Source organism: Cricetulus griseus, chromosome 2 (genome assembly GCF_003668045.3).
Source record: "Cricetulus griseus strain 17A/GY chromosome 2, alternate assembly CriGri-PICRH-1.0, whole genome shotgun sequence".
Lineage (NCBI taxonomy): Eukaryota > Metazoa > Chordata > Mammalia > Rodentia > Cricetidae > Cricetulus > Cricetulus griseus.
The window spans coordinates 44,145,408-44,158,275 of NC_048595.1; the positions used below are offsets into that span (position 1 = coordinate 44,145,408).

General features: G+C 40.3%; 1 pseudogene; it reads left to right on the top strand.

The window, feature by feature from the left end:
- The first annotated feature begins 9,721 nt into the window (after positions 1-9,721).
- Positions 9,722-11,781, top strand: LOC100768472 (annotated as a pseudogene).
- Positions 11,782-12,868: the final 1,087 nt, after the last annotated feature.

A 12,868-nucleotide genomic window follows, 5' to 3' on the forward strand; every position in this document is an offset into this window, starting at 1 on the left:
CTTTCATGGCATCTTAGGAAGCTGGAACTTTATCCTTTAAATAGCAGGAAACCATGTGAATATTTTTTATGTAGAGTAGTGACATGGTCAGTCTTTTATTTAAATAAAACTCCACATTCCGTCACTATCCATAAAAGAAAGATACGTTTTGGATACATTGGAGGTTGTGGCAAAGCCCAGAGAAGTAAATGATAAAGAGTGGAAAAGATAATTAAATCTGGAGCAATTCAATTCTAAAATCTCTGTTGGTCTGTGAGGTGTAGAGATTTAGAAGATGATGAAAGGGGTGCAGCTGCTTCTTGCTTGCCATCCTGTTGGCTGGCTGTACCAGCAGCTTTAGGGCAACTTGACTTGGGACCATCATAGGAGATGGTTTCATAAGAGGCTTTGAGTCCCAGGTAAGTGCTCCCCAAAAGATAAAGGATGGGGTAAGATTCTAGAAAAATGTATATCCAAGAAAGCATGAAGGGCTTGTTAAAGAAACACTGGCTGGTTCAGTGCTGGGGTGTAGGCATTGGTAGCAGCTTCATGCAAGGATTTCCATTATATATACCCAGTGCCATGGGACACTGTGACCACTGTGGGAACAAAAATTACATATTGTCTGAATTTATTCTAGCTGTTACCCATTGAATGAAAGAATCATTTAACCAGGAATTCTCACTAAATGCCTTGATTGTCTACAAATTGGCTTGAATTCATGAAAGCAAAGACATCTAAATTCCACTTTGAAAAATTAAATTTCCCTAGGGCAATTTACTTTTAAAAACTAATTATTCCAGTATTATAGATGAACCACAACAAAAGGCATTTAATAGAAGTTTTAATTTTAAGTCTTTTTGGACATATACTGTCAGATTTTACTAATGAGCTGAGAAGTGGGTGACCAGGGCCACCACCTGCTAATTGTATCAACTGGAATAATGTACCTTGTTACTCTGCAAAAGAGGTCAGACCATCATGTTGAAGCCCATTTAAGTTTTGCATTGTTCTAAAAATGGGGAATAGCATCATCATTATGTATTATTTACACAGCTGATCAGTGCATTCCTAAAAATTTAAATGTGGTAATAGTTGTGCCTGGGCCATTTCCATTGTCCTGATACATGTCACCTCTAGGTAGTTAGAGAAGGCTAGAGGGTTGGGTGGAAGAGTTTTCCACTCAGGAGGGTTTAAGTCTGGATTTCTGTATCTTTTAGCTCTGTACTTTCAGATAAGTAACCTAATTTCTCGGGACCCACTTCTATGACATGTACAAAAGTACTTATTTTACTGGGCCACAAATTTTAAAAAGACAGTCAATATTCTTCCAACCACTGGCATCCTCTTAACCCTCTTTCCCGATCAACTCCTTTTGATCAATAATCTGTTTTTCTGTCTAATAAAGAGATCTAGGGAGTATGTTTTCAACAATATTTTATGAAAGACATTTATTAGGCCATAAAAAAGCAATGTTAACATTTTTACCCACTTGCTGGGACATGAAGTTCTATGATTCCTTTTTATGGGTAAGCTTGTTTTTCTTCATTTTTTCCCCCTCTCCTGCACTCAAAGTCAGCCCAAATATGGTAACAGTAAATCATCCAGACTGGGATAATGCGCGTCCTTGTAGGCTTTGACACTTTTCAGTGCCATTGCTCGTCTTAGAGACAGAGAATTAGCCAGCTCATCATTTGAATCATCGTTATGCCCATTGAGCCATTCGGGACTCTTAATTCCATCTCTGTTTTTCTACCATTCAGATCTCCCACTCCAGAAAAAACATCAGGGCTCTACTGGGTTTTATGGAACTGACAGTGACGATGTTTTTCAACTTTGCTTAACTGTCCTTGCCACTAGTCTTTTCTCGGTGTGCTTATTGCTTCTCTTCCATTGCAAGCCACCTTCTACAGGGTTCATTCTTCGTTCTTCAGTCTCCATTGACTCCCACCTCCACATGTCCCTTTGAGCTGAGCTGTCCTGTTGAACATGTCTTAGCCAACTGAGGACTGATTCTCTGGGGATAACTGACCTTTTATGGTTCCAATAAGGTCATGAGGTGCCCTCCTAAGTAACAATGCTTACTTTTTAAAAATCATCTTCTCAATCTCATAAAATCCTGTAAGAATGTCTGTTTCATTGTTTCTTCTTCTGCCCTGATCCACTGAAAGCCTGAGAGGCCATAGTGACCTTTGTCAGTTATGGTCTCCAAGAATATATCTGTAATGGACACACTTTCTGGATATCATGATCTTAGGAACAGAGGTTGGCTAAATTAATGTGTGGAGGAATTTCACAGGGGATGTGTCTCCGTTAGGACATACATGATGTATAACTCAGCAGCTCCCCAGAGAGGGGCATTTGATGCCAGGAGAAGGCAAAATGACTTGAGATGGTCCACAGCAATAAATAACATGGGATCATGTAGGGGGACAACTGTTTTATGACTCCAAGCATAATCAACTTGGCTCACCTGTCAGTACAGTAGTCGGCTGTGACACCTGACCAAACCCAGGCTCTTCCCTATTAGTTAGGCACATGCTTTGCCACCAAGCTGCACAATAGGCTCCCAACCCCCTTGTGGGCCCAGGAAACAGGCATCAAACATATCCCCAGCACAGCAGCAGACAGCTGTGGGCTTAGTGATGTTACTTTCTTTGATTGTAATTTTATGGTTGTCTTTTGCCATTTATGGTTCTTTATGGACATGCTAATTAATCTTCTCCCCAGGAGGGTTATGTAAAGTGTCCTTATAAAATACACTTATGTGATTAAAATGATTAGGCATTTCAAAGGGAAGCATAAAATGCTGATATAATGGGTACAGACATGCATCAACAAATTCATGAAAGTGATACACACATAATTACAGTGGGGAAATGTAATTAGCTGATTGAGCATGATGCTTTAAACTTCTTATTGACATTTTTTCTTGTTTGATTTATTATTTGAGATTCCATATGCACATATAGTGTGCTTTGATAAAACACACCCCTTCTTCCCTGACCAGGGAAGAAGCCCCCTCTGCTTTTCTCTCCCAACTTCGTGCTCTCTTTTTAAAACCCCCTGACTCCGTTTAGTGGTGCAAGCACATGCACTCGGGTGCAGGGAGTCTGCTCAGCATCCCTGAAGAAAACTGACATTTCCTTTCCCTGGCAGCCATCAATTGCCGATAGCTCTTTAGTCAGGAGTGGGACTTTGTGGCTCTCCCATCCATGCTGGGGATTTGCCTGGCTTGATCTTGTGCAGGTCTTTCATATGCAGTCACAGCCACTCTGAATTCATGTGTGTATGTGTGTGCGATAAGCCAGCCATGTCTGGAAAGCATTGTGTCCCAGCAGTCTGTCACAAGCTCTGTCTTTACAATCTCTCCCTTCTTCTGTCATGATGCCTGAGACTTGTGGTAATGAAGACTTCTAAACGAAAGGAACGAGCACTGGGAGTCTCTTATTCTCTGCACATTGATCATTTGTGAGTTTCTGTGTTAATTTCCATCTACTTCAAAAAGAATTAAACAAAATCCCCAGTGCCAGGGGTGAGTTACCTGATTTCAAGTTGTTGGTCATTGGGGTCCCATAGACAGCAAAATATTACAGGCCATTACTATTGTTCTAGGTTACTCCATAGAACTCAAATGGCAAAACCCTTTTACTGAAGACACTGCAAACGCAAGTCATAAGACATGGAGAAATGAAACTAACACTGACCTGGAATCATCATCCCTACTGGCTAGCTTTTGCAGTGCTGGAAGGTTTTATGTATACTACTCAGAGAGAAAAATCATTATCAATATTACATACCTGTGACTCCCATGAACTATAATAACTATTGTCCTGGCAAAATAGGCCCACTGGTGCAGTTATGACACAAATGTTATAGGAGTAACCAATTCCTTTCAGACTGACTTTATAGCTCATCCATAACACAGAACTTTTATTGGGCTGTTAATGGATCCAAGAACCTGTGAGTTGGTAGGTCATAGGACCTCCAAGAAAACCTACTTCTATTGTTCATCCCAGTGGTATTAATCTGTCTCTTAAATACATATGTTCAACCCTCATGAGTATGACATTGATAGAAAATAAGGGATATGATTAGAAATCCCATTACTATCTATTATCTTAGCATTTTTACATAACTTTCTAATTCAATCCAAACATTATTTGTTTTAAATGTACGCTTAATTTTCAAATTTACTGTGTTAAATATATATTTAAACCCAACATCCCAGATAGTCTTATAAAGAGAAGATGCTGTTTTATCCGTATGACATTAACCAAGCATTATTGTCATTAGCCTGTTTGTTAATCTGATTCACTAGCTGCTAGCATCTTCTACATAGTAAGGTTCTCCTCCAAAAATAGTAATATTTATGTATAAAACACTTTAAAAATAGTAAAAATCTGGCCCACTATGCCAAGATGCACCTTTCCCAAGTATGTACTTATATAGTTACATTTTTCTTTTCTTTAAATAGTGGGAAATATCTACTTTATAGGGTTGTTTAAAAATAAAGCAATGTAACAGAAATATAAGTGCTTTGCAAACCTGAGAGCAAATGTCCTGTCAATGGTATCTTTCTCTGCTTTTTTTTTATCATTTTACTCTTGTAGTTAAAACAAATTTAGAAAGGAAAATACTGGCTATGAATACACAGAATTGTATATGTATCTTTTCCTAGAGAGTTATTGTAGATCTTAATAAATAATAAAATAAAAATTAAAAAATTAAATAACCAACAACACACACACACACACACAAAAAAAAAAAAAAAAAAAAACCTAAAAACCTGTAGCTTTCATTTCAAGGTAGGCCACACTCCCTGTGGTTCCTTCGTTCCATCCCTCCACCCTCCAAGGTCTTCCAACTCTTTCGCTTCCACATTAGCTTGTAATTTACCTTCTGCTCAAGTCTCATGGCAAGTCTCTTCTCCCCATCTTTCCTGTTTGTCCTTTGTATGCACTGTGCCCTCCCCCTGGCAGCTCCATGTCTGATGTCTTCCTCTGGCCCAGTTCCCACTTATAGCTTCTAGTCATCCTTCAAAACTCAGACCAGTGGTTCTTCTTTGGAACAGTTGTCCATGACCTTTGTCTAAACCTTCAATTAGGCCAAGTTTCTTGATTATATATTGCATTTCCTTTTTAGTTTTTTTTTTTTTTTCTGAGGTTAAACTTATCAGGCAAGAGTACATGAGAGAAAGAGCATGCTTGGCTGAAGTCAGCATTTTTGTCTCCAATACCTATGCAGTAAAGGGTGTATGTATGAATGTATGAATGAATGGAAGACTAGTTTATCATCAGCACACCAGGGATTTGCTTGCTTGTTGTTTAAATTTTAACAAATGTTTTATAGAATGTATATAACATAAAATCGCCATTATTGTTTATTCACAGTTTTGTGCAACTATTACCATTGTCTAGTTCCTGAAGATTTTCATCACCCAAAGGGAAACTTCATATTCATTAATCACACACTCCCTGTTTCCCACTGCTCCCCAGGCAGCCATTAATTTACTTTCTGTCTCTGTGGGTCTGCTGACTGTGACTATCTGATGTAAATGGAATCATCGCTGCATCATGCTACAGCTGCCAGTGGGAGTGTCTGCCTCTCGATACAGACGTGTGCTTATCATCTCTTTTCTCATCAGCACAGCGCCTTGCACATAGAATTATGGAAAATTCCTTATGGAAGTTAAATCATTTTTCTTTTGAACTTGACATACCTGGCATATACCAGAGATACGGTTTCAGTTCTGATAGCAAATATTTTGTAGTGTTTTTCCTTGATGGGAATTAAACTGAAGAAATACAGTACATCTACACTATTCACTTTTACTGTTGTGTTGTCTGCCTAGCTTACATATTTAAAAAGATGCTGAAAGTAAAGGTGTGACTCTGGAAAGTACAGTAAAATAGCAAAATGTAAATGGAACATTGAGATCAAAAGGTTAAGCAAAAATAAATTAGCCATGTAGACGGCTAGGGAATTATCACAGTTAAGGAGATGGCTGGGTTTCCCACACACCAAGAAAGGGGACACTTTTGTTTCTAAGTCCTGAGAAGAATCACATCTATTTGAAGCATTGCTGGTTTTTAATTATAATAAAGGAAAATTCTAATTTGTTTATTCATTCCTAAATTCTTTGAAAATGACCATTTTGCACTGGCCCCTCCTCTGCAGCCTGGTAGGTCTATGATGTGCTAAAGTACGTAAAGAATTGCCAGACATAATCCGTGCATGATCCTGGCAGTGCTTGTCTGCATAATATCATACCTTGTTCTCAGAAGTCTGTCAGTTCAAAGTGATTCCAGAGCAGCAGGTTTGCTGAGCCACTCAAGTGGAAAATGCCCACCTTCTTCATAGCAGTGGGTGGAGTTTGGAAACTGCTTTCTGTAGACTGGTCAGAACCTCAAGTCCTATGGGAGGGCTTGTGACCATCTCTACACAGGTCTATGATCATTTGCCTGATTTTGTACCACCTGGCAAAGATTGATTCCAAAATAGTCCACCTGTTAGGCATTATATTTTGATCAAAATGAGATCACATGGACTGGTCGTGATTTGAAAACTTACCCCTGCATCTGGCGGCGGGGGGGGGGGGAGTGTAGTTAAAGCTATTTTCTGCATTTGCAAACTGCAGTCTTAGCATATCAGTACCTTGCCAGAATGCAAACACAGCAGCAGGTTCTCATGGGAAATTTTCATATTTTTTTCAGCACTTGATATTAGGGATAAAAAAAGCCAAAGCACTGCCAGGGTTCTTGGCATGCTGCGGAGTAAGAGTGAGGTTATTTGGGAAAGCTGCTCTGTGAGTTTCTTGAACACTTTGTCAGCACATTACCCCATCCCAGCATTGGGTTCACTGAGGCAGGCACACTTCCTCTCCCAGCCTGAGAATGGTGGTGAAGGTCATGGTCACTACAGCTACAGAGACCTCAGTGAAACCCTATTCTCATACTGGAGGTCCAAGAAGACTTTTGCTAAAATAAACATGGGGTGATCCCACCCCATGGTGTAAACTAAGTAAACTAGCCACCATTAGCTGGCACACCTTTTCTCTCTTGAGTGTGACCCACTGAACTACAGTTCTCATGCATCTATTTCCTGAGCACCTACTAAGTAAAAGGTATTACACTTGAAAGTAGGATTTACTGATGAAGTCTGCTAAGTCTAGGACTCTTAAGGAATTGATAGATTAGTCACGTATTCACCAATTCATTCGAATGATGTTCACCAAATATCTGGTGCATTTCCGGCAGTGCCAGCCCACTTAGACTGTATCCCTGAACCAAAATAGATCAGGTCCTTGCAAAGATTGCATTCTAACAGAGAGAGGCATACCATAAGCAACAATCAGAATGAATCATCACACTACATGCATATGCCAGAAGGGGCTAAGAATCAAGAGAAATAGATGGAGAGAACGAATGCTGTTAGACACTGTAGTCCAAGCAGAGCCATTGGAAAGGTGGAGTAGGCCTGGCTGGTGAAGGGAGTAAAACATTCCAGAAACCGACTGGCTACAGGTCTCATGGTAGAAGAACGACTTGCCCATCTGGGGTACAGGAGGGAGGCCAGGAGGGCTAAATTGGAGTTGACAAGGGGTACTGAAGTGGGAAATAAAATTAGAAAGTACAGGGGTTAGATAGGGGAGTGGGCAGTTCATAGCTTTGTGGACTATAGAAAGGATTGGGAATTTGTTCAGAATGCCATGGAAGCCAGAGGATAGATTTGATCTGTTTCCTATTTTTAAAGGATAAATCTATCGTCTTCAATGGCAATGGACAAACTTGGGAGACTATCAAGAAATGAAGCATGAGAATTCTCAGGAAGCTATTAGCAAGATCTTGGCTGGCAGGCAGGTGTCTTGAGCCAGACTGCTAGCAGCGAAGACGATGAGGAGTAATCAGGTCTGGGACTATTTTGGCAACTGAAGCAATAAGTTTTCTGATGGGATGGATATAAGATGGCAAATAAAAACACAAACCTTTGTTTATTCAGCCACTCTTCATTCTGACACTGTCCTATCAATCTACTCAATGGATAGCATCTGGCCTCTCCCCTCCCTGCCACCAGCGCCTGCATTTATACTGACAGGCAGAAGTGATGTAGTCTTAGTGTTCTGCTCTCCAAGAGTTAACAGTTTTATGGAACATGTGGTAATAAACACATGGTAGTACAGACAGAATGACCAACTATCCCTGGAGAACTGGCTTAGATACAGAAAAGATACTTTCAGGCTGGGTCTTACAGGTGGAACAGATGCTTGTCAATCAAAGTTTACAAGAGCTGCCTAGGCAGAGAACAGACAGACAAAAAGGTGAATACTGTTTCATGAATTTGAGGAACTAGAGTACTCTGGACATCTACTAAGTAGGAATATTGAACAAAGAATCTGGAGTGGAATTTGGGGAACCCTCTGTAAGAACTGCGAGTGTTCTTAACTACTGTTGCCTTGTCTCTCTAGCTCCTCCCTTGAAATCTTAAAAATAAGTCAAGCTTGAGATACAAGCACAAGACAGAGAGAGTTAACTGGGAATGTCATGGACTTTTTGAAACCTCAAAGCCCACCTCCAGTAACACACCCCTTCCAACAAGGCCACACCTCCTAATTCTTCCCAAACAGTTCTACCAACTTGGGACCATGCATCCAATTATATGAGCTTCTGGGGACCATTCTCTTTCGATCTCCCAGAGGCATGGAGGAGGAGTGGCAGGGGGGGTGGGAAAGATGACAACCAGCAGTGTATGGCCAGGTTACAGGACAAATAACACAATCAACTATGAGATATGGGAAGTAGATGTGACTCTACAGACAATGGCCACCTATTGAAGGGTTAGAAAAAGGAGTGGTGGTCCCAGCCATGATTTCAGAATAATCTGGAAGATGGAGTGAGAATAGGGCTACAGACAAACGTTCTTGAGCAGAAATAAGGAAACAACTATTTAATTTTTCAACAGATGTCAGATCTGGTTGAAACCGGCTCTTCCTGAACGCAGCTGCAAGAGCACTAAATGAAGATGGGGAATATTTCCTGGCATCTCATTCATTTTCGTTTTTCTCCATCAAGTTTCACAATTGTCACTGCTTGTTGTCCTATTCTTAGAAGAGCTGTTCAGGGTGGAAGGGACTATTGGATTTTTCTCATCCCATCCATCAGCTGCTTGCCAAGTGATTTTGAGACTCTGAGAGGCCAGGAATCATGCAGGTGGCTTTCTTCTTATCCATTTGAAACACACTAAGCTTCTTCTCGGTATTTGCCAGAGCAATCCCTGTTGCTATTAGTCCTGTGTGAACAATCTATTGAAGTTTAGGATTCACCACTTGGGGAAACTGTTTGAATTATCTTGGGCCAGCACGTCCTCCACTGGTGATTTGCCAAAGGAAATAGTTCAAGAAATGTTTGTTAAAAGATTAAGTGAATAATTCATCAAAGCATTCATTGTGGTAGTCTCTGCGTAGAGTTAGAGTTAAGAATTCTGTTTTCCCCAGCTGAGGTTCTCCATATTAGGGCATATCATCTGCTTTCCGACCTTGACCTGTCTGTCTTCTGAGATAATGCAGAAAGGAGACAGACCAGAATTAGCCAAGCCACACACGTGGGCAGGATAAGGGAGCCGCAGCTGGGTAGTAGGCCTGGCAGGGCTGCTGAGCGTGCTTGGCACCAAGAAGCACTGTTGATGTTGATGATGATGTGAACACATAGGGCCATTGTTAGGAGTGAGGCATCCAAACGACATCATGTCAGGATACCCCCCACCCCCATTCTTCATTCATGTTAACGTCTGTCAAGGACTTTGCTTGAAGACTTCTGGGAATCCGGGTATCACCATCATAACCACTCCCCACAAAGTTCATTTTACCTGCTAGAAGGTCGTTTGTGCTGTGTTAGATGCTTTTTATGTTAAGGTAAAATCCATACTTTCCAGTTTTGCCCCCATTGTGCTTTCTCAGTCCAGGAAACCTCACCAAAGCCTAGGACTTCCTCAGTTATGTACTCAGTAGCAGGGCCAGAAAGAACTCACTGACCACTTTGAATCCTTTAAAATGGGCCAGTGTTCACACACAGGGCACACTCCATGTGAGTGCCAGGAACCCAACCAGGTCTAATGCAATAACAGCAAGGGCTCTTAACTCCTGCTTCCCTCTACCCTGCTCCCTGTATTCTTAAAAGTAATGGTTAACAGTTCTTGGTGAAAGTCACCAATTCACTGTCTCAGAAAGATAATTTAACACATGCTGTCAGTATGTCATAGATCAAAGGAAGAAAAGTCAATAAAGAGAAGATGCAAACAGAATTAACATGCTGAAATGTTTAAGAAATACAGCATTGCAAAGGTCATAAGCCACTTCACAGAAAATGTCAGCAAATAAACATACCCATCAACATTTCATGTCTGCAATTCAATTATGTAAGAAATGTGAATAGAAGGGAAATGTATTAGAAATGAATATAGAAAAGTGTTCAACATCCTTAGCTGTAAGGGGAATGAAAATAAAAACTTCATTGATAAATCATTTCCCTCAAGTCAGAATGTCTGTCATTAAGAAAATAGATTGCAACAAATGCAGATGTGGCAAAGGGTCTCAGATGCTGATGTTGAACAGCATGGGTAGCCACTATGGAAATCAATGGAGGTTCCTCAAAAAACCAAAAAGGAATTTGCATATGACCCACATAGCTACTCCTATGCAGTGCCTGATTAGCTTGACTGGTTTTGGCATCCCCTAGGAGACTGGAATGTTTGTGAGGGTGTCTCCAGGGAGGTTTGACTGAGGGTGAAGATTTAACCTGAGTGTGTACAGCACCGTCCCATAGACTGGAGCACTGAAATAAATAAAAACGAGGAGGCAGCCGAGTACCAACATTTTATCTGTTCATCCACTGATGGGCACAGCTTCATCCATATCCTAGCTGTGATGATACCATGTAATATATAACATAACATATAATACTACTATAAACTTGGGTGTGAATGCAAATTACTTTGACATACTTATTTCGTTTTGTGTGGGGGAAGTTGTGTGTTGGTGATAGAATTGCTAGATTATGAGGCTGCATCTGACTCCTGCTCTCACAGCCATTGCAGCACTTTGAGCTCCAGAGAGACAGAGCTGGGGCAAACGCAAGCCAGACGGGCACTGGGTGACTCTGTGCCTTGCAGACCTAAATCAACTAAACATAGGCAAAGGAGATCCTAAGAAGCCGAGAGACAAAAATGTCCTCATACACATTCTTTGTGCAAACTTGCTGGGAGGAACACAAAAAGAAGCACCAGGATGCTTCTGTCAACTTCTCAGAGTGCTCAGAAAGGTGGAAGACCATGTCTGCCAAAGAAAAGGGGAAATTTGAAGACATGGCAAAGGCTGATGAGGCTCGTTATGAAAGAGAAATGAAAACCTACATCCCCCTCCCCCCTGCAAAGGGGAAACCAAAAATAAGTTCAAGGACCCCAATGTACCCAGGTGGCCTCCTTCGGCCTTCTTCTTGCTCTGTTCTGAATATCGCCCAAAAATCAAAGGAGGACACCTTGGCTTGTCCATTGGTGATGTTGCAAAGACACTGGGAGAGACGTGGAACAGCACTGCCGCAGATGACAAGCAGCCCTACGAAAAGAAGACTGCCACGCTGAAGCAGAAGTGCAAAAAGGAAATTGCTGCTTACAGAGCTAAAGGAAAACCCAATGCAGCGAAAAAGGGGGTGGACAAGGCAGAAAAGAGTAAAAAAAAAAAAAAAGGAGGAAGAAGAGGGTGATGAGGAGGATGAAGAGGAAGAGGAAGAGGAAGATGATGATAAATAAGTTGGTTCTAGTGAAGTAGTTTTTTTTTTTTTTTTTTTTTTTTGTCTATAAAGCATTTAACCCCTCTGTATGGCAACTCACTCCTTTCAAAGAAAAAAAAGTTGAAATGTAAGGCTGTGTAAGATTTGTTTTTAAACTGTACAATGTCTTTTTTTTTTTTTTGTATAGTTAACACACTACTGAATGTGTCTTTAGATAGCCCCAACCTGGTGGTATTTTCAATAGCCACTAACCTTGCCTGGTACTGTCTGAGGGTTGAAAATCGGCATGGCAATTTAAAGCAGGTTCTTGTTGGTGCACAGCAAAAATTAGTTATATATGGGGACGGCAGTTTTTTGTTTTATTTTATTTTTTTTCATCTTCAGTTGTCTCTGATGCAGCTTATGTGAAGATAATGTTCTGTTAACTGAATACCACTCTGTAATTGCAAAAAAGATTGCAGCTGTTTTGTTGACATTCTGAATGCTTCTAAGTAAAAACAGTATTTTATTAAAAAAAAGAATTGCTGGATTATAGAGTAATTGTATCTCCAGTTTTTAAGGCACCTTCATATTACCTCATAGAATGCACAAAGCACAGCAATAACAAATGATAACTATTCTTTCTCTGCATCATCACTAACATTTGTTGGCCTTTTGTCTCTTTTAAAGTAGTCATTCTATCTCAGCTGAAGCCTATTTCATTGTTTGTTTTGCACTTTTCTGACAATTAGTGCTGTTGAATAATTTTTCCTTTACTTCTTGGTCTTTTTTCTGTCTTCTTTTGAAAAATCTCTATTCTGATTATTTGCCCAATTAGGTCACAGTTTTATTGCTGTGTGTGTTCCCTGCAATTTTGAATATTAATTCCTCATTCAACATATAATTTGAACATATTTTCTTCCATTCTGTAGCTTGTTCCTTAATTCTGTTGCTTCCTTTTCTTCACAAAAACTTTTTAGTGTCATGCAATCCTGTTTGTCATTTGTCTAATTTTGCTTCCATTGCTTCATTCTTTAAGACAGTAAGCACCTGACCCAAACAAAAAAACTTTGGCTAGACTAATGTCAAAGAATTTCACTTTTGTTTTAACTTGGCAAATTCATAGT